Source organism: Tupaia chinensis, unplaced genomic scaffold, assembly GCF_000334495.1.
Source record: "Tupaia chinensis unplaced genomic scaffold, TupChi_1.0 Scaffold000076_1, whole genome shotgun sequence".
NCBI lineage: Eukaryota > Metazoa > Chordata > Mammalia > Scandentia > Tupaiidae > Tupaia > Tupaia belangeri.
Window position 1 is genome coordinate 1,378,714 of NW_006159536.1, and position 22,539 is coordinate 1,401,252.

At 41.7% G+C, this 22,539-nt stretch overlaps 1 long non-coding RNA gene across 1 annotated transcript in view; it reads left to right on the forward strand.

The window, feature by feature from the left end:
• Window positions 1–3,994: 3,994 nt before the first annotated feature.
• LOC106733928 (uncharacterized) overlaps window positions 3,995–22,539 on the forward strand; it is a 67,335-nt gene continuing 48,790 nt past the window's right edge. Inside the window, exon 1 of the long non-coding RNA XR_001369762.2 lies at window positions 3,995–4,536. This is a non-coding gene — a long non-coding RNA (uncharacterized LOC106733928). The remainder of the gene's footprint in view (window positions 4,537–22,539) is intronic.

The window sequence follows — 22,539 nt, forward strand, 5'->3', positions numbered from 1 at the left end:
AGGCCAGGCACGACATTGAGCACCTCTAGTCCCAGCCACTTGGGAAACTAAGGAAAGAGGATTGGAAGTCCAAGGCTGTCCAAGCAACACACTGATTTTCTGTCTGAAAAAAAAGAGCCAGGAGTGGTGGTGCATGCCTGTGGCCCCACCTGGAGGCTTAGACTAGAGGAGCGCAACATTGCGAGACCCTGTCTGAAAAAATAACAACGAGGGCTAGCCAGTGCTGTGGTGGTTAAGGCATCTGGATACCGTATGGCTGACTGTGCAGTTTGAGTCCCAGACCAGGCAGCCTGAAAAAATACACCAGGCAGGGCTAGAAAGTGGTGTGTGATTAAAGTGCTGGACTCCCACATGACTGATTGCAGTTCGAGTCCCAGACCTGGTGACTTGAAACTCACACCAGGTATCCTGGGAGGAGGGTGGAAGGTGAAAACATGATCATCAGTTAATTTCACATATCTGCTTGATTTGCTTAAATTTGCATGTATTTGTTGTAACAAAAGAATGATAGGTAAAAGAAGATTCTTGAGAAGTCATTTCCTTGTCCCTTCACTTTCCATGGGAGGTGACAAAAGTCTCTTCTTTTAGATAACTTTCTGCAATGGAAGTTTCAAGAGATTTTTTAAAAAATAGTTGAACAAAATGAAATATACACAATGTATTTAGGACCATCACGTGACTAATTATTAATGATACAAATGTGATTCCTAGAAGGAACAATGAGTTGGGAATTAAAAATGTGGCCATCCCCCGTCGAGGGTGTGGGGAGGTGATTACTCACTTTCTCTCTCTCTCTCTCTCTCTCTCTTTCTCTGTGTTTTCAGCAAGTATATGCATGATATAGCAAAAATCTCCCTTAAATAAAAAAAAAAAAAAAACGCACCAAGCACTTGTGCATGTGTGCCACAAATCCTGAGAGGAGATGTGGAGAAATTAAAGTGTGTCCATTCCCCATTGGCGGAGAGGGTGCTTCTTCCCTTTTTTGATCTATGTCTGTCTCTGGTGAGCACATGCGCCCTCTGGGGTGGGGGGAAGAAAAATAACGTCATGGTATATATCTATGATTAAGAGCAGGTTTTGTTTTCAGATGCATTTAAGGTCCACTTTTGACGGTACCACCTACTAAATGCGAAACAATTGGCAAGTTATTAACAAAGCTTCTGTCTGCTTAACTGCAAAAAGAAAACGATAATGATATTTACTCCCAAGCTTATCTATTTGTTGAATTAAATAAGTGAATAAATAAATAATTATTGAGCATCTACTATGTTAATATACCAGGCACTCTTCAAGGGTCAGGGGATTATCTCAGAAAGCAAGAGTGACAAGATCCCTAGACAATAAGCCAGAAAATAAAAATGAGTGAATGAGCTAATAAAAACTGTAATGCAATGCTATGAGAGACGTAAACAGGGCAATGTGGATTGACAGTGGACATGGGGGCACCTTAGTATAATGGCCAGGAAAGGCTTCTCTGAGGAAGCGAAGACTTCTGAAGCTATTTGAAGACCTGGGGAGAGGAGAATGAGCACCAGTGGATGGAGTTAAAGAATTTTCTAGGCAGAGAACACAAGGGTAAATCTCAGGGAGGGGACAGGATTCAGAGTCCGAGAGTAAAAAGGAGGCCCCTGGAACTGGTGCACAGGGGGCAATAGGGCACTAGGTAGAAGAATGGGTGGTGAGCAGTCAGGTCACCAAGTGTCTTGTAGGGCAAGGTGAGGGATTGTTCTAAAAGCAATGGGGAGCCACTGAGGGATTTAAAGAGAAAGGCACCCTTATCTGATTTACATTTTTTTTTTTTGGAGAGATTTTCACTGTAGGGCGCGTGCTCTCGCCAGACAGACAGAGAGAGACGTAGAGACAGAAAGCGAGAAATCACCCCCCAGGGGGGATGGTCACGCCACAATCCCTTCTTCTCCATTCTCCTCTCGGGATCTTGGGCACGCACGCACACGCGCCCGGCGTGAGTTTTAAGCCACCGGGTCCGGGACACGAACCGCGGTTGACTACGTGGGAGTCCAGCAACATAGCCATTACGCTAACTGCTGGTTCCCTGATTTACATTTTTAAACAGTTTCTCTCTCCCTCCCATCGACAAATTCATTGAACTTGCCCTCCAAAATAAACCTTGAGCATCTCAATTTCTCTCTGCCTCCATTAAAACCACCTTTATCTGAGCTGTCATCTCTCGTTTAGGCTAATGCAATACTACCTTAAACACTGTAAGGCTGAGAACTTTCTAGACTTTCTAGGCAGTTGGACATTTGAGACTAAACCTGAGGCTGGGGGTTCCATAAGGTAACACACATAAAACACTTGGCACAATGTGTGGCTTCTAGAATGTTCTTAATACACATTTTTTGTTTGATTAAGTGAGAGAGTACAGAAGAGAGATACAGAAAGGAGAGAGAGAAAGAGGAGAGCGAAATATTCTTACAGGATCTTGCCTTTTCACCATGTCAAGATACTCCTGCCCCAGCCTCTCGGCTAGCTAGGACTGTCTGTTCATGCCACCTCACCTGGCCTGTTTAGGTTGGGTGGAGACTTGAACCCAGGTCTCCCAGGTGGCCACAGTCACTGTATGGCAGCGCGCTCCTGCTTGTACCATTGCAGCTGGGCCTTTAAATAATAATGATAATAATAACAACATGCATCCTCCTGGTGCATTTCAACATGATGAAAAGACCAAGAAATTTGGAGCAGGAGGTTTGGTTTTATGTCCCAGTTTAAAGGAAGTGTGGCTTTGGACAAATCCTAATTTCTCTGAGCCGGTTTCCTCCTTTGTAAAATAAAGGTGCTGAACACTTGTCCTTCCTGTCATACCGGGCTGTTGTGAGCTTCAAATATGATGATGGCTGCGAAAATGCTTTGTAAGCTGAAAAGCATCTTTTCATGAGAGATCAACTGTATGAAATTATATTTAATTCAGTTTCCCTTTGTGCACGACCTCTCAGGCTCCTATTCTGTAAGACAACATAATGAAATAAATTTTATTATAGGGCGCTGGGGTCTTTAGCTTTCAGGAGTCCTAGATTCTTAAACCTCAGCCTCATGTGGTCCAATAGACCAGTGCTGTCCAATAGAACTTTCTACACAAATGGAAATGTTGTATATCTGTACTGTCCATTACAGCAGCAAAAAAAGTTGAGTGTGAATAGTAGCCAGTGTGACTAAGGAACATTAATATCATTTAAATTTTTTAAGGAATTATTTATTTCATTTATTTATTTATTTATTTATTTATTTATTTATTTTATTTGCTACAGGGCATGCACACTCATGAGAGAGAGAGAGAGAGAGAAAGTGAAAAAGCAAGACACCAGGTCCAGGAATCGAACCATGGTCAGCCATGTGTGAGTTCAATACTCCAACCACCATGTCACCTGCTGGCCCGTTATTTTAAAATGTTAATTAATTTAAATTGCCACAAGTGGCTGGTGGCTACTATATTGAATGGTTCAAGTCTCAAAGCTCTACTGTCTCAAGGCCTTCATCTGTAAAATATGGGCCCATGGCATCTTTCCTGGTTCTATCTAGTCTTCTACATAGGCAGTCCAGAAATAGCTAAGCCAATTTGAATAAAATAAGGATGAAGGCCTGAGTCACTTTTTTTTTTTCATTCTCAAGATGAATCTAATCCTAGACATTTCTTTATTTTTTTCTAGACTTTTTTTTTTTTAATTCACAGCCGGTTTATTTATCAACAAGAGGAAAAATGACAACAACGACAACACTGACTCAAGTAAAAGGCGACCACGGAAGATGAACTACCCCAGAAACACATTCTCCTGGGAGTGATATCTTGGTATCAAGTAGACAACTTGTTCCAAAGTTAACATTCTTCATTTCTCATTAGGAAAACTCTCTAGGGAGAAACTATTTGGACCTGCCTAAATAAAGGGGCGGCTGCAGTGGGCTTGCTTCTATGAGGCTGACAGTTGTGAGATCACAAGAGGCATCTGTGATGAAGCTGGCACTAATTTTACCTCTTTGTGTAAGGTCTGTCTTCCTAAGACTGGATATTTACAACACATGGTGAAGTACAGAGAGAAACAACAAAAGGGAAGGGAACGGTAATTGAATCATTTTTTGAGAAAAATGAATGCTCAGCAGAAAACATCCCAGACGATTGAGAGGACTGTAGGCCAGAGATGGCAAGAAGTAAGAAAAGCTTTTAAAGGAGAGAAGTGAATACGGAACTAAAATCAAGAGGACTGAGAGGGAACAGATTGGGGTGGGTGGGGTGAGGATCAGAGAAGAATTCCAGATCCATTTGTGAAAGACACCAGGAGCTAAGCTTGTCTGTGGGGGAAAAAAATAAAGAACGAACCCAAATGAGGAAGATCGGCAAAAAAATCACTTTGGGAAGAAAGATGGTGACAAGGTAGTGAGGACAAGGAGGCACAGCTGTCATCTCATTTAATTCAGAAATTATTAATGGGACGGAACAGCCACAGTGAGCCTTAACTGATGAGATGCTACTCAAATTCTAGACAATAGCAGTGGAAGACACACAAGTTACCGAGAGCCAAAGGGGTAAGAATGCTAATTTAATTGATAGTAACATTATACTTAACGCAATGCTTAGGAATTTAAAAATCACACATTAAATAAATTTATATGACTCTAGTGATCTAATTACAATTGTTTAAATAATGTAATAAAAATTAAATGATTTAAAAGAGAGAAAGCCCTAATATTTTGAAGTGGTCACTGTCATGTACTGAACTATCTTTTTTAAGCATTTGATGCTCAGTCCTGCAGTCTTGGTGGAGGTCACATTACCCTAAGGGCCACACGTTTACCAAATGCATACAGTTGTTAGCTGGGGGGAAAAAAAAATGAAACCTTCACTTTGTGATGCCTTACTTTTTTCTTTCATTTCCTATTCTGCCATTATCAGAACAGCTAGCTTCTCCCCTCAGTCACTTTATCTCTTTCCCCTTCACCTCCCCCACACCAGGCAGGGTCCCAGATAATCCCTCCTCATCCTCCTCAGAAGATGGCGTGGCACCAATCCTGTTAGGCTAACCTTGAACTACTAGGACCTAGTTCTCGCACATAGTTCAGTCGTGAAGTTTACGTCGCACACGCTGTCTGGGTTGCAGGACGGACAGCCAAGAACCACAGACTTATGGTGGGGACCATGTTGCTGACTGTGGCTCCAGAGAGAAATGCAACATTTTGTCACCTGACTCCTTTATGAGTAGTTGGTCCTGAAATTCTTCTCACTCTCAGTAATAACTTCGCAGTGACTGGAAAGCAAAAAGACATTGCAACTGAGTTATTTGAAAAAATATTTATTTTTCCTGATAATACGTGACTGTCGTAAATTATTTTCTAAAAAAAAAAAAAATCACAGAAAGTTAAAGCTCTTATAATCTTACCCAGAGATGATCATCATCTCATCAAGAATTTGATGTACGCTTTCAGAAATTATACATTAACATCAATGGGATTGTATCTATGAATTGTTCTTTAGGATCTCTTTCTAATATACAGCATGGGGGACATTTTTCTACATCAATATGCCATGCTTTTTTGAATTAGACACCTGTATTTGTAAGGTTATCTGCCCATTAGGAGAAAAAGTGCTGCCAATTATAATTGTCAGACTCCTTTGACTATAAGACATACAAATTTCAGGTATGCTAAAGTAATTCTTAAAAATCTTTAAGTGATAAAATACAGTATTAAAAACCTACCTTATCTTTTTGACAGCTATATAATATTGCATGTGTAGTCACATCATAACATATAAAGCCTTATTAGTAGGCATTAATGTTGTTTCCAGTATTTTCATCAACTTCTTTAATATATATCTTTGCACACTTGTCAGATTACTTCTTTGGGCTGAACTCCTACAAGTAGAAATGATGAATTAGACACATTAATTAGTATGAGTTAGTCACTGCACAATGCATACATATTTAAAAACGATATGTTGAACAGGGTAAATAGATACAATTTTGAGTCCACCTAGTAGCGTGGTGGTAAGGCAGCTGGATCCCACCACAATGTTTGAATCCTAGACCTGGTAGCTTGAAATTATACATATCAGCCATATGTGTGTGCTTGCCCAAAATCCTGATAGAAATTTGGAGGAGGAGGGCTGTGGTGTGGTCATCCCCACAGGAGATGCTTCCTCACTTTCCCTTTCTCTGTCTCTTTGGTAAGTGTACATGTCTTGTAACAAAATTTATATACATATATATATATATATATATATATGCACACACATAGTATAACATATAATATATAAAAACACATAATATATAATATATATAATTTTTATTTGTCAGTTTAAAAAATAATTTTAAAAAATCAATGGAATGAAAAATATGTTAACCCTGCCTACCACCTCAAGAAATACTGATTTATACTCTTATTAGTTCTGTTTCAGGGTACATAGTTCTTCAGTTCCTGAGTAATGATATATTTTCTTTCTTTCTTTCTTTCTTTTTTTTTTTTTAAGAATTATTGCATTTAACTTTATTTATTTATTTATTTTAATTTTATCAGAGAGGAGCTGAACAAGAGAGAGAGGGAAAGTGAGAAAGCAAGCTACCAGTTCCAGGACTCAAACCATGATCAGCCATGTGGGAGTCCAGTGGTCTTAATCACCACACCACCTGCCATCCACAAAATGATATATTTTCTACTTAAGCTTTATGTAGACCTCAAATAAGAAAACTTCAAAGCCACAACTTAATTTGCCATCCACTATCATTCTTGTCTTTCATCTTGGCATTTCCAATATTCAAGAAACTTCCAGAATATGAAATGTTGATGTTCAGAGATGATTGATTTTGTTTTCTTTTTAAAAAGTTTGCTTGGGATCAGCAGTTAGTGTAGGGGCTATGTTGCTGAACTCCCATGTAGCCGACTGCGGTTCGAGTCCCAGACCCGGCGGCTTAAACTCACGTTGGGTGTGTGTGCGTGAGTGTCCAAGATCCCGAGAGGAGAATAGAGGAGAGGGGATTGTGGCGTGGCCATCCCCCCTGGAGGGTGATTTCTCGCTTTGTATCTCTTGTCTCTGTCTGTCTGGCGAGCGCACGTGCCCTATAGCAAAAACCTCTCCAAAAAAAAACCCTAAAAAATTCCCAAAACTTTGCCAGAGGGTTAATGTACTCACAAGAGGGAGAGAGGCAGAAAGAGGGAGAAAACATCCCCCCCAAAGGATGGTCATACCGCAATCTCATTTCCTCCATTTGTCTATCCTGTCAGGATTTGGGACATGCATACACACATGCTGGCACGTTTTTCAAGCTACTGGGGCTAGATTTTGAACTGTGAGGTCAGCCAAGTGGGATCTGACTGTCTTAATCATCAGGTCATGGGGTCAGCCCATAAATGATTTTCTGGTAATGAACACATCTCAGATCTGTTTATTTGCAGAGAGATGACTGTAATAACCAGGGTGTAGTCAGTGATCTATTTTATTACTCTTTATCTTTCTGCCAGTTCAGATCAAGGCCTAAAGATCACGAACCTTTCTATATGTCTTAGTGTTTTTTTAAGTTTCATTTGTTTTGTCATAGGGCGCATGGGCCTGCTAGAGAGAGATAGTGAGAGGGAAAGTGAGAAATCACCACCCCAGGAGGGTTGGCCACATTGCAGTTCCTTCTCTTCCATTCTCCTCCCAGGATTTTGGACATGCATGTACATGTGCCCAGTGTGATTTTCAAGCTGCCAGGTCTGGGACTCCAATCGCGGTAGACCATGTGGGAGTCCAGTGCCTTAACTACCACACCATCTCCTGACTCTGTGTTTTAGAATTAATGGTACCAGTAACTAGAAATTAGTTTTGGATTACTTTCCTGAGCTCTTTTGCTCCTTTGATCTGAAATGGCTGAACTCACACTATGCACTAAGCTTTGGGGACACAAAGATGGGCAACTTATAATTCTGCCTGAAGAGCCTCAATCCAGAGGGAGATGAGAGACCCTCATATATAAAGTTAAAGAACAATGGAAGACAAGAGCATCGATTTCATGAGACAGGCTATGATTTAGTGTCAGATGTGCAGACATTAAGTCCAGAATGTGAATGAAATCTGGAAATAAGAAGCTCTGTCCCTCTGAGAGTCACCAAAACCAATGCTAATGTGCCGTGACCCTCTGGAAGCACAAAGATGACACATGGTCAATCCCTTTATAGGCAGCATCTGTGCCCTGTGGTGTCCCTCGGGAGTCTATGGCAGATCACCAAATGCTCAGTCTTTTCCTAGAGCACCAGAGGCACAGCTGACCAGTGTCTTCTGGGTCCTGGAGGGGAGGAGTAGGACCAGCAGCTCCTCAGGAGCAGTGCCTGAGGGCACGATGCACAGTTCCATGATCCTGAGAGTTGTACTCAGGAGCTACCCTGCTAGGGGAAAGCGTGAACCCATGAATTATGTTTCTATGCCCTGTGGCACAGGAAGCAGGAAGAAAAGACCTCTCCACAGATCCACAGAATGAACTTCCCAGTTAATCAGCAATTCAAGCTTCGGGACATGTGCCTCCTGCACCAGATTTCATGAGGAAGGAAGGGAAAGAGAGGAGGGAGAAAGGGAGAGAGAGGGAGAAAGGGAAGGAGAGGGAAAAAGGGAGGAAGAGGGAGAGAAGGAGAGAGAGGGAGAAAGAAAGGAGTGACAAGAGCTCTTTTTGTTATTTTTAATTTTCTTCATGAGAGAGATAGTGAGAAAGAGAGAACTCCCAGCAGGATCTTGATATGGCGAGTCACTCCCAGTTTCTGCTAGTCCTGATTACAGGCACTCATATGCTCCTGTACTCAGGGGGGTCTCTGCATAAGAACCTAGAACCTTCCCGTGTGGCTCAGCCTTACAGAGTTTTGTTTTACCGCTAAGCCACCAACCAATCCCTCTTTGTCTTCCTTCCTTCCTTCCTTCCTTCCTTCCTTCCTTCCTTCCTTTTCCTTTCTTCTATCTTTTATTCTTCCTTCCTTCCTTCTTTTTCTTTCTCCATTGTTTCTTTTCCTTCCTTCCTTTCTTTCTTCTCTTTCCTTCTTTCTTTCTCATTCTTTTCTTCTTTCTCTCCCTCCCTCCCTCCCTCCCTCCTTCCTTCCCTCCCTTCCTTTCTTCCTTCCTTTCTTTCATCCTTCTTTCTGTTTTGTTTTCATTGTTCCTGAAGCCAGATGTATGTGACTTTTAGGAGGTGTCACATCATAACCCTGCATCAGGGCTCTGATTTACAAAGGAGAGCAAGAAACCCAGGGCTCACTTGCTGATATTGACAGTACAAATGCACCTGCCCCAGGCCCTCCAAGTCAGGGCCTAAACTTGTAAAAGATGCCATACAGGCTATGAGCTCCCAGAGGAACACAGAGGGGTGGCCAGGGGAAATAACTGGCCCACATTGGTGGCATTTAAACAGAACTGTGAATCCGAATAACCTTAAGGCATTTCCAAATAGGCTCATGCTTCAGGAGCACCCCAAACCTTCTGAACCAGAATCTCATGGTGGGCAGGGCATTGTTTTTTAAAGAAGTTCCTCTGATTATGCATCATACAACTAGCTTATCTCTATCCTGAAATGCTCATGGTCAAAAAAGGGCCAGGTAGCCTATTTTCTCATGTGCTTAAAAAAGTAGAAAAGTGAAAGTGGGGCTTAAAAATCATTTAAATAGATGAGCACATTTTGAATACCATACTTGTGTTTACATTTAGCCTCGTAATATGTAATTGAAGGCTGAAATGCAATTTAGTCTCATAAAAACATTGTAAGATTTTTGAAAAAACAGGAATTCTTAGGGAACCATAGAAAGTATCATCTAAAAATGGAACAAAAGTTTAAGGGTGTGTGATGAATAGATTTTTTACTCCTGTCAGGGTGTCTCTGAGACTTAAGATACCCTCATTTGATGATGACTAAATTATAAATATGGGCCTCTTTATTAATAGGAAGCCCAGGCCTGGAGGTTCTGCCTCCTCCCTCCCCACTGGTCTCAAGTATCCCTGCCCTGAAAGTCCTGGGTTTCAGCTATAATGACTGATTACCTCTTGGTTATAATGTGGAAAAAATACATTTCTGAGTTAATAATTTATCCCCTCCCCCAGGAAAAAGAATTGTTCATACTCCTATTAGGAAGATCCACTAATAGCTGAGCTCTTGTATGTTTTGGGCTCTATGGTAGAAACGAGAAATTAGATTTTGTTTTCTATCCTAGAGTCTAGGCCCTTGGGAACTTACAATTCAAGAGAAGTTGTCCATTTTCCAGAACAGGCTTCATATTCATTGTGCTACTAGTGCAAAATATGCTTCTTTTCTACTCTGTCAGCAGCATATTGGCCCTCACATAATTATCACCTCGTTTTAGAGCATGCAGGCACTATTCAGGTCCCAAGCCAATGACAGTGGACACCATCTTAAAGTTTGGTGACCAGAAATACATAAAGCTGAAAAAGCAAGACTACATTAACGTGACCAGGAATTCTGAGATGAAATAAGAACCAGAAGATGATGGGAGGTCTTACAAGTACGCAGCCAGAGGGTGAATCACGGGGCTGAATCTCTGCCACGGGCTCCAGGCCTGACACCTTTCCCATCCCACGTCCTGTACCCCTCTCAGAGTCACAGCAGCTATGTCCTCTTTCACTGATGTCTCCTGTGAAAAGAGTCCCTCTGGGGACCAGCAGATGGAGTAGTGGTTATGTCACTGGACTCCCATTTAGTGGACCACGATTTGACTCCCAGACCCTGTGGCTTAAAGTTCACACCAGGTGGACCAGCAGTTGGCATAAAGGCTATATCACTGGACTCCCACATAGTCAACTGCGGTTCGAGTCCTAGACCTGGTGGCTTAAACTCATGCCAACCACCTGTGTGTGTGTGCCCAGGATCTTAAGAGGAGAATGAAGGAGAAGGGATTGTGGTGTGGCCTTCCCCCTGGTAGGTTATTTCTCGCTTTCTGTCTCTCTGTCTCTCTCTGTTTTTCTGGCGAGCGCTTGCACCCTGTAGCAAAAACCTCTCCAAAAACTAAAACAAACAAACAAAAAACTCATGCCAGGAGTGCATGAACTCATGCCCCAAATCCTGAGAGAATGAAGGAGAAGGGATTGTGGCATGGCCATCCCCCTAGGGAGTGATTTCTTGCTTTTTGTCTCTCTGTCTCTCCAGCGAGACAAAAATCTCTATAGCAAAAATCTCTCTCTCTACAAAAAGAGAAGAAAAGAGTCCCTCTGTTGACACAGATGTGTATCTCACCCGTGCCCTTCATACCTTCTCTTCCAGTTGTTTTCACGTTTCTTATTCCTTTTCTTACAGGCCAGCAAAGCCCTCTCCACTTACACATACCCTCAGGACTCAAGATAAGAATAGATTTCTGTTTTCTCTGCAACTTTCTTTAGCTATTGATATAGGTTTCAACTTTTCAAGGCACTATATTTTGGAGAGAAAACAAAGAGAATTCTAGTTTCTGCCTCTGCCTACTTGTCATTTCACTAGTAACCCGTTGAGTTGCTATTCACACTGGACCCTCAATTCCTTGACAGTACCCAAGAATGAATAGGATCTAATGAGGATTTGTGGTAGGAGGGAGAGAGATGTGGGTGGGAAGAGTTAGTTACTGTTCTAAGCTAGGAAGAAAGAGCATGGCCGAAATCAGTGTTGGAGAAGGGGAGACCTGGAGTCGGACCTTATGAACTGTGTAAGTGGGTTTGGATTCTTTCCTAAAGCCGGTGAGAAATCACATTAGGGTCCAATGTGAGCTTTAGAGCCCTCTGCTGCTCTTTGTGAAAGAAATGGGAAGAGGCCAGGGCTGAGGTCTGGGCAGCCTATGAGAAAACAGGAAAGAGATCCTGGTAGCATGAGTGCCAGTGCATTCCAGATTAATTTTTCAAAAAAATTATGGATAGCTCAGGTGATGGTTTCCCCTCAAAGAAATCTTCAAATGGTTAGCATTATAAAAAGTTGGATGATTACATTTTCCACTCATGTTTTTCTTCCCTTCCTACCTCCTGGAGGCTTTCCATGATTGAACCTCGTTCTGAATTATTATAGAAATTCACATATATATATATTGAGTTGTTGGAAAAGTTATGACACAGTTTTGCATAGAAATATACATCATGACTTTTCCTACAACCCAATAATTCACTTGGAATGAATGCACTATCATATATATATATATATATATATATATAAAATATCATATATATACATATATACACACATATATAATATATCATATATATACATATATACACACATATATAATATATCATATATATACACATATATATCATATATACACATATATATCATACATATATACACACACATACATACACATGTACACACACACACATATATATCTCAACCTTTACATTCATCCCTGTACCTTCAAAAAGTGATCTTTGTATGTGATCTCATAAGAATATGCTTATATAAATGTAATTTGGATAAACTAATAGATACTAGCGTGTTTGTCACTGATCATGACAACTTCCCCTGTGATATTGGAATCATTTTTTTTGAGAGATTTTTGCTATAGGATGTGTGTGCTTGCCAGAGAGACAGAGAGACAAAAAGTGATAAATCACCCACCAGGAAGCATGGTCAAGCCACAATCCCTTCTCCTCCATTCTCCTCTCAGGAATTTGACCACACATGCACATGCGCCCAGCTTGAGTTTCAAGCCACCGAGTCCAGGCCTCGAACACGAGTGTCTAGGACCTTAACCATTACACTACCTTCTGTCCCTGTGACATTGGAATCTTAAAATAGGAAAAAGAGGGCCGGCTGGTAGCATGGTGGCTAAAGAAACTGGATCCCACATGACCAACTTTATGGTTCAAGTCCTAGACTCAGCAACTTGAAAATACACTGGCCACACATGTGTGGGTGCTCAAAACCTGACAAGAGGAGGAAATAGATAAGAAGCGATTGTGGCCTGACCATCCTCCATGGGGATACTTTCTCACTTTTCCCTTTTCTCTCCTTCTCTCTGTCTCTCTCTGGCAAATGCATGTATCCTCTGGTAAAATTTAAAACAAAAGAAGAACAAGGAGGAGGAGGTGGAGAAGAAGAAGGAAAAGAATTCTTTGGGGGAAAGCCTAATATTTAGCCTAGTCTTTCTAAAAATCAATTCTCCTGAGGATTTTCCAAAGTACAAATATAGCCCATTGCTTTATCCCAGTGCTATATATCAATCCTGATGGAATTTCTGGCACCTTCAGGGAGAGATTTTTAAGTGAAACAAGATGCTGGCACCCTTCAGAGAGTGCTTCCATGGCGACCCTGGATTCAGCGTTCCAGAACTTTCTTGGAGATCAGTAACTCCTTCTTGCCTTGGGGATATTTGAATGCTGACAGGCCCAAAGTGGCTGAAGGTAGCCCATGGTCCTTTGTCTGGGTCTTTGATTGACAAGCTCATGGAGCAGGTGTCAAGGGACTGTTTCAATTCCAGGTAATGTTGGAGGGTCGCCCAACTCTGAAAAGGAGATTTTCTCTTAAATACAGCTTTTCTCTTCCTATTTCCATCCTCCAGACTCCAGACCATCAAGGCCAGACTTGCAATTTAGAGAAAGAAGAGCACGAGGACCCAGCAGGGTTTTTATTTCTTAAGTGCTTGTGCTACAAGAGGTCGAAGGAGATAGAGAATTGTGTTTGGAGGAAGCAGAGTAATTGTCACCTGGGAAGCCAGTTATTCACAAACTCTACGAAGGAGAAATGAAAAGAGCCCTTTTCTATCAACCCATGTCTCCCCTTATCAGGGCAGAATATGCCAGCGATAATTGCTGCCGAGGTGAACATCTCAGTGTTAAAACATCACTTATGCTCCTTTCCTTTGTCTTTCAGACCACACTTAACATGTTCTCCCTTGACTCCATCTGGTATTTTTCTTATTCTTTTTTAATAATAATTAAAATAGCAGGAATTTACCTATTTTAGGATCAACCTTGGGATATGTTTTGCTTTTTTTCATTACACACTATCATTATATGTACCTAAAAAATGCCTCCTTTTTATAAAAACTCCACTTGCAGTAGCTCTGGCGATCTCAGTGTTAAAATCATTGCAGCATTTGCTGGCTCTGAGTGTAAAAACGTGTGTGTGCCTGCGGCTGCTTAGGGCACTAACGGGCAGGACCACTCACTAGTGTGGGCAAGAAGGTACACAGAATATCTTTCTTTTTTCCCCCTTCACATAATCAGATGAAAAGCACGGTATCTGTTAGACACAGAGATGGAAACTGGCCCTTAATCCACAGAGTCACTGTATCTCCTGATTTTTTTGATATTCAAAACCAACTTGTTGGTGTACTCAAAATACAAAAGGGCAGTTGAACAAACAGTATCAGGCTTTAGAAGTGAGCCATGCTAATTAGCCCGTTTGCTTTCCCGTTGCCCACTTCTTTGGAAGGGGTGTTGAAGGCTACTGGAAGAAAACAGGAAAGTCAAAAGATTTTTGTTAACCGCAACCTGGGTAAGCTGCCCCTCGCTCATCTAAAGTTGACCGTTATTATTTCTGGACACACCCTTGGGCCAAAGAGATGTCTTGTACACTTTAAAGCAAGCTGTGGGCTTGCAGGTTTTCTCTTACACCTATTTCCTGGAGACCCAGGTAGCATGTTAATATAGTACATGACCATTTTGGACTTTATACTTGGCAGGTTGTCATTGCTTTTGCTCAAAACCAGTCCCTGAGAGAAACATGAACTTGATCCATGCCATAAATCAAGTTCTAATACAGGGCGAGAGTCTTAACCCCTCTCTTTCCAGTTTCCCCGCCTGTCAAGCTCCTCGGCTTGCTTCCAATACCATTGAAATGATTCAGAGAGCTGAAATTGGGCTGTTATTTTTATCACTCGATCCCCAAGGTAAAATGTTTGGCTAATTTGGTTTTTATTCCCAACTCCTCCATATTTAGACATGGCAGGAGAAAGGCTAAGAAAGGAATGCTTAGGCAAATCGGTCTGAAAACAAGGCTTTGAAAAAATTGGAAAGAGAAAGGGAAAAATAAAAGCTAGCAGAAGGATATAGCTTGTGTCTAGACAATCAGCCTTTGTTTGCAGAAATGTCCCCTCCTCCTCTTTCAACTGTTTCTTCCTTCACTCTTATTAATTTTTCTCTGCAGCTTATCTTTAGCCCTTAGGTAAGAAAAGATCAGAGCCCAAGCACCTGCTTCGGTGGCTGCCACTCAGCAGCCCAGGCCTGCAGGGAGCTCAGAGAACCCAGAGCCCAGCAGGTGTCTGTCAGCGCAAGCTGCCCTCTCTGAGTAGAAAGCGGTTTTCTCATCCCTCACAAGCACCTGAGGGAGATTAATAGTCCTCTAGGCTTCCAACATTTGTTCTTTCCCCTGAGTCCTGAACGTAGAAAAATCCATTTTAATGCCTCTAAACAGAGGGAGTAACTCTGAAAGGTTAAGGCAGGTGGGGAGGGGGCAGTGTTATTCAGAGACATGAGCCTTGGGCTCCTCAGTGATCACCCTGTGGGTTGCTGTGCCTTTGCAGTGACCATTCTGTTGGTTGCCATCAGAACTTTCAAAGCCACTAGACTGGAGGGTTAAAAGCTAGGGGCTTGAAAGAAACGTACGTTCAAAAGAATATTTTGACACTTGCTATCTTTATGACTGTGGTCAAGTTACTTAAACCCCCTCAACCTTAGTTTCCCCATCTGTAAGATGGAGTTGATAATGATACCTCACTCTGAATGTTTGGAGAGAATTAGGCACATTAATGTAAGACACGCTTAGCACAGTACGTGCTGGATATAAGGATTCTACAGCTACGGATGAATTGTGAGAGATGCTTTATTGTTGTTTTCCTATTATTAATTTTAATTATTGATGAGATGACTTGAAATTCAAATAAAGGTTTAATCTGTATTTGTGTCAGAGGAAGAAGGTCTTCAGAAACAAATAGAATGGCCTGTGATAGGGTCAAGTGAGGAAAACAGAGACCTTGCTAAGTATTTAAACAAAAGGAGTTTAATATGATAATTATTTATGCAAATGATGAAGAGATGAGAAGCAATGCAGAAATTAACAACAGCAGGGGGACCAGCTAGTGGTTAAGGTGATTGCATCCCATACTGTAGACCACATGGCTTGGGTCCCAGACCTGTAAGCCTGAGAAACATGACAGATGCATGTGCCTGCATGCCCCAAATCCCAAAAGCAGACACAATGGTGGAGTCGGGATTGTAGCTTGGTCATCTCCTTTGGGGAGGGAGTGCTTTCTCTCTTTCTCTGTCTCTCTCCAGGGAGCATATATGCCCTCAGCACGTATTTTTTTTTAATTATTGAGAGATTTTTGTCTTAAGCCATGTGTGCTCGCTAGAGAGAGAGAGAGAGAGAGAGAGAGAGAGACACAGTGAGAAAGAAAGTGAGAAATGACTACCCCCAGGGAAGATGGCCACACTGCAATCCCTTCTCCTCCATTCTCCTCCTGCAATCTCAGGCATGCATGCACACGCACCTGGCATAATTTTCAAGCCACTGGGTCTGGGATTCAAATTATGGTTGGCTATGTGGGATTCCAGTGACAAAACTGCTATGCCATCTGCTGGCCCCACCCTCAGCAAATTTAAAAAACAAAAATGAAAATAGTAGGAAACTACTGTTACCCTTAGTTCTGAAAAAAACACATGGGAAAATTGGTGTTATAGAGGCCAGAAGCCACAGATTACCTGGAGAGCTGGGAGCTCAGAAAGAAGGGCTTTGGGAGGGCAGCTTGAACCACAGAGGAGATGTAACCACTAGTGTCAACTGTCACCTGAAGCAGAGAGAGCCACCCTGGGTTCTCCCCTCCCGCCCCTTTGTGCATCCCATTGACTGAATGGTCAGAGGTCTGTTGGTAAAGAAGTCTGGGACACAGTTTACAGAATCCGCTGTGTCTAAGACTCCACAGAGATTGATCGCGACTGTGTGGGATGAATGCATCAAACTATACAGTTGATTAAAGAGCTATGTGAGGGACCAGCAGGTGGCGTAGTGGCTAAGGTGCTAGACTCCCACATGGCTGACAGCGGTTTGAGTCCCAGACTTGGAGACTTAAAACTCATGCCTGGTGTATGTACATACATGCCCAAAATCCTGATAGGGGAATGGAGGAGAAGGAATTGCGGTGGGGCCATCCTCCGTGGGGATAATATCTCTCTTTCTGTCCCTCTGTCTAACTGCAGCTCTCTAGCTAGTGCATGCTCCTGATAGCAAAAATCTCTCAAAAAACAAAACAAAACAAAACAACTGTGTGATATAGTGAAACGAAGTCATTCAGATTCAATTTTCAGCTTTTTGCTGGAATATCTAAAGATCTAGAAGTTTGAGGCCAGATGGTTATTTCATTCTTAAAGCACCAGAGGTATAAGATGCTATGAAACATGAGGAAGGGGGGATGCTGATGATCTCGTGTCTTTTGGGAAGCTGGCTGCGCCTTTTTTTCATCTAGAGAGCTCTTATCCACAATCGTTTTAATAACTCACCAAAAAAGCTCCATTATTATTTATCGATGCCGGTTGTGTAAGTTATTGATCAAACCGCTATTGACCATGGTGAGAGAAAATGACTTTGCCATCATGGAAGGCCAACAATGATTCTCTGGCGCATTACAGGGTGCAAAGGGGAGAGAAAAATTGTGCGTGTCTTTGCTTTCTGCAGAGTTGCTTTCAAGCTGAAAGATGTCCCTTTGAAAATGTATCAATCTAAGGTATGAGAGAGGGCACTAGATAAAGACTCAATCTGATACATGCTGCAAATGTTCAACTAACACCTTGGCTTCATCTCTCTGTCCTAGGCCATAACACTTGTTTCTTATAAAGTGCTGTGTTCTGGCTGTCTTCCCAGCACAGAATGGACTCCCTAGCCATTTCATTACCAGAAATTACAATGATCATCTGCCTAACTGGGAATAGCATTATCTGAAACACAATTAGAAGTAAACCGAAAGTCTAGGTGGCCTGGCAGTGACTAATCAGAAAAATTACTGCCTGGCATATCGCATCAGTGCCTATCTCAGGATTGTCACTGGTTATTTTAATTTTCAGAAGCACCTCAATGGCCACTAACATGGCTGGAAGGAATGAAATCATTATTAATATCTTCACCTTAGATATCAAGCAATTGAAGAGCACACAATCTGGGATCATTGGGAGCAAACATTCTGGTTACAGAATATTTTCTAAGCCCCAAATCCAACAGGGGTTCGGTCTGGTCTGCCTCCAAGCCTGAAATTCTCAACCAGTAAGAGTGGGAGAAAAGGAACTCTGAAAAATCGGACTGTTCAGGGCCAGATCGGCACTCACTGGTTTCATGACATAGCAGGCACCTACTCCAAGGGAAGCAAGCTACAGGAATTTTCTCTGAAGTCAGAAAGTACTGGAGTTCGGCTATATTTGCACCTGAAAATAAATGTAGGAAAAATCACCTCAATGTGAGTAAGTGGGAACCTAGCCCCAACGTCACCAACTCTGTCTAGGCAAAATTCCTTCTAAGGCAAAACAAATGGAAAAAGAGATTGCATGTTTGTCTGCCATGATGGAAGAGAAAGTTGCGAAATATTCTACGTGCATTCAGCCTTGCAACAAGGCAGCCAGGTGACAATGGAACTTTTGGTCAAAGCGTGGTTCAAATTAACACGAGAGGCTGAGACCAAGTGATCAGACAGGAACGTTACTCTCCATATCTAATGCAGTCCAAGGGAGAAGGACTAAGAAGCTGGACCATCACTGGCCCAAGCTACTTAAGGTTCTCATTGTCAGGTTTATCAGGAGAGGTGGAAATACATAGCACTTTTTAGCAGGCTCTGGTTCCAGTGTCCCTTTGGAACTTTTCGGGAATTGCTTAAGGACAGCCATGGTGGCTGGTAAGTGAAGTCATCCTTGTGACCAGAACAAGGGTAAAGAATAATAAAATGAAGATTTAGTTTGTATCGGCACTCCCTGTGCATTAAATATAAGAGACATGTCCCCAAATGAATTGCAGTCTTTTCGACAATGATGCTCTAGGAAAAAGAGCAAATATTGACACTTCAATAATGTTTGCCCAGCAATCAGTGAGCTGTATACAGCACTCAGGGTATCTATGTTACTGGAATCAATTAGGAAAACAGAGAATTGATATCCTCCAATGAGAAATATATGGTAACTGCTGACATTCCAAATAACATCAGTTCTGCAAATCATTTCTGAAGTTGTAGGCCTGCAGACACTGCCATGGGCTCTCAGGGAATCTGTCTGAGAACATAACTCTCACTTCAGGTCCTGCTGCCCGTGCTCTGTCTAGGCACTCCCCTCCAACGTGTGGCTTCCATCTCCTGCAGCTCACTCTTCCTATTCAGGCATTCAGGCATTTATTCATTCAGTCAACTCATTTGTTGAGGACCTACCTTGTCCTAGCATCATGTTAGGATGGACAGAATTCCTAGTTGGGGAAGAAGGAAGAATATGAACAGTGAGAAAATGTGAAGTAAAATATTTTACATATAACATGAATGAGCCATGTGAAAACTGAGGTAAAGAGCATTCTATCCAGTGGATCAATAAAGACAAAGGCCCTGAGGTATATGTCAACTGCCTTCTCTTCATCCTCCTGACGTGTTTATTTGTTCTTTAATCTCTGGTGCCTCCTCAGACTGGTTTCTACTTCCTTCTTTTGTGCCTTCCTCTCTACCTCTTCTTCTTTCTTCTCTCTTCTCTCTTCTCTTCTCTTCTCTTCTCTTCTCTTCTCTTCTCTTCTCTTCTCTTCTCTTCTCTTCTCTTCTCTTCTTTTGTTATTTATTTAGCTTTACTGCCAGAGGTCTTTTTAGGAAGTCTCTGATCATGAAGGGCTATATCATAAAGACTCACCTTCTCAATAGATTATTGTCCTTCAGATCTCTTTGTTTTCAAATAAATTTTTTAAAAATTTTAATTTTTAACTTGCATCGAACCATTGTACATCTTTACAGTGTACAACATGGTAAATTTTAACTTCATTGAAGATACAGACACACTCAAGATTTTTATATTTTTATGAATTTCCCCAAGTATCCAGTAGTATAATGAGGGGCAGATAGGAGAGGGTTAAAGTGAAATGCCAGAGAAGTCTGTGAAGGTATATTTGCCCAAGATATTTCTCGATATTTAGTCTTGATTGTTCTTCTTCTGCTTGTTACATATGTTAAATTTATCTCCAGGGCACTAAAAAAATTTTTTTCTAGAGACATATTTTGCTATAGGGCGTATGTGGTTGCCAGAGAGACAGAGAGAGACACAGAGACAGAAAACGAGAAATCACCCCTCCAGGGGGGATGGCCATGCCGCAATCCCTTCTCCTCCATTCTCCTCTCAGGATTTTGGGCAACATGCGCCCTGCATGAGTTTAAAGCCACGGGTCTGGGACTTGAACTGTGGTCGACCATGTGGGAGTCAAGCGACATAACCATTATGCCATCTGCTGGTCCCGGGAACTAAACATTCTTAAAGTGCTCTGAAGAAAAACGCATAGATGTGGCTGATGGTTTTGTTTGACTGTCTTTGGAATATCAATTCGCGTCCTGTGAAGTAACCACTAAAATCTACTGATAAAGGTAGCTTTGCAACATGTCATTTTTATGGGAGGAGTAAGAATGCACGATGTCATCAGGCTGGATAAAATTGGAAGATAATGTTCATTCACTTCCCTTAAAAGGATTGATTCTGAAGAGCCAAATGATTTATATGGTGTTTGGGAAAAGCCCAATCTTCAGCCTTTGGAGTCAGTGAAAATTATGTTTTCTCACTATTCCTCTTTTAAGAAAGAAAAGATGTCACATCCTCGGATAAGATAGGCAGAGGTGAGTGTAAATTTTCAGACTGTGGATTTCAGGATTATAGCTTTGGCCACCCAACCTACAACCGGTGTAGCTGAAAAGGGTTTTTATAGCAGTGGGCTGGTGCCATAGCGATAGGGTGGTTGCTAAGGATGTCATTATCACTCTGATTGCAGGAATCGGTGAGTTAATTGGCATGACCTCATTTAGGTCCTCAGGGCCTACCTGTTCACAAATTACAAAGGAGACAAAAAGTTGATCTTTTTATAGTGTCAGGAGGCAGCACCTGTTAACATTTAACATAGCATTTTAAACAAGCTGCAATACACCTTATTTATCTACCTGTTATCTTTTTCTCACACTGTGTCCTCCTTCTCTTTACTACATAGAATGAAGATTATGTCCTTCTGAAATTTCTTTTCATTGCTCTATTTTTCCTGTTCCCACTAGAGGAAGGGGGATTTTTTTTTTTGGTCTGAAAATCAGCCATTAAACTGAAGAAGGCTCAAGGAAATGAACTGAAATGTCTCGTAGGAAGAAAAATAGCACTGTGAAGATGAAAAAAAGCCCAAGATAATAGAGATTGATCGCTCGATCTATCTATGGCCTCAAATAAAACTGATTGAATTTAACATGTTAGGTTACAGTTAAAAAGCTTAGTTGTTTCAGTTGGGGTAATATAGTTTCGGATTTTCATAGGGAGCCATTTATTTATTTTTGCATTTGTGAGTCATTTAGTCATTCCCTTGTGAGTGAGAATACATTTATTTTCCTACTCCCTGCTGTTAGGCATTCTATTAATACCACACTAGTTGAAATAAATGGAGCAGTAGAAACTGTTTGGTGGTGAATTTGTTTTTCAGATTTTTTTTTGATACTGCTATTTTGGAAAGTCAGCTTTGCAACCCCTCAGTGGTTTAAATAGAGTCTTCTCACCCTTTCCCCTCTCTAGTGTCATATTTTATTGTTGCTTTGGCTTTAATGTTGACAATGTCAAGGCCACCTGAAACCTTACAATCCAAGAAACACGGATGAAAGAATTGATGTACGTTAACATGTTCTTAACAGGATTCTCAGTAATTATGGACTAAGTGACAATTTTCTTAAACACAAGTTTTCTCTCTCACAAGTAACTTACCCCCAAAGGAAAATCCAATCTAATACGGAGAGAAATTGGTTCTACAGGTTATAAAGAAGTGGCAAAGGTCATGTTTTCCAGAATTCGAAAAGGGGATCTTCCGACGGGCTTTATCACGCTGAAGCACAGTAAGGTTTGCTCATGTGCCTTTGCAGTAAAGCTGAGCAAAATGCGTCCTTGTTATTCTGGACAGCTAATTACTGTCAGTAATTGTTGTTTGTAAGGAACACGATGTGAGATAAAGGCAGGCTTGCGGGGTTGGGGGAAGGGTCTTTCAGCTTTGAACCACATCCAGCCCACTGAGGCTGATTCAGCTGAGCCACAGGAGGGCTCCTGTGGGGATGTGTTCCAAAAAGCCCCAAAGGGGGATTGGAGGAAAGCACGTGGATCTACACACTTTCCGGCACTGACAAAGGTCAGGCAAATAATCGAATCACTCTTCCTTGGCTTTCTTTTCATTGACTGCACTGCTGAGGAAGGGGGAGGGGGATTAGGGGAAGAAAGGGTGGTGGTAAGTGGTCCATCCCTTATCCTGGAGAGGGGGAGGGGGCGGGACAAGGACATTCTATTTGCTACTCTCATGGAAGCCTTGGGAAAGAACAAAGGAAGAATGAAAAGGAGACAGACATGCTGGGCACGTGCGTTCACAAATACACACACGTACACACACA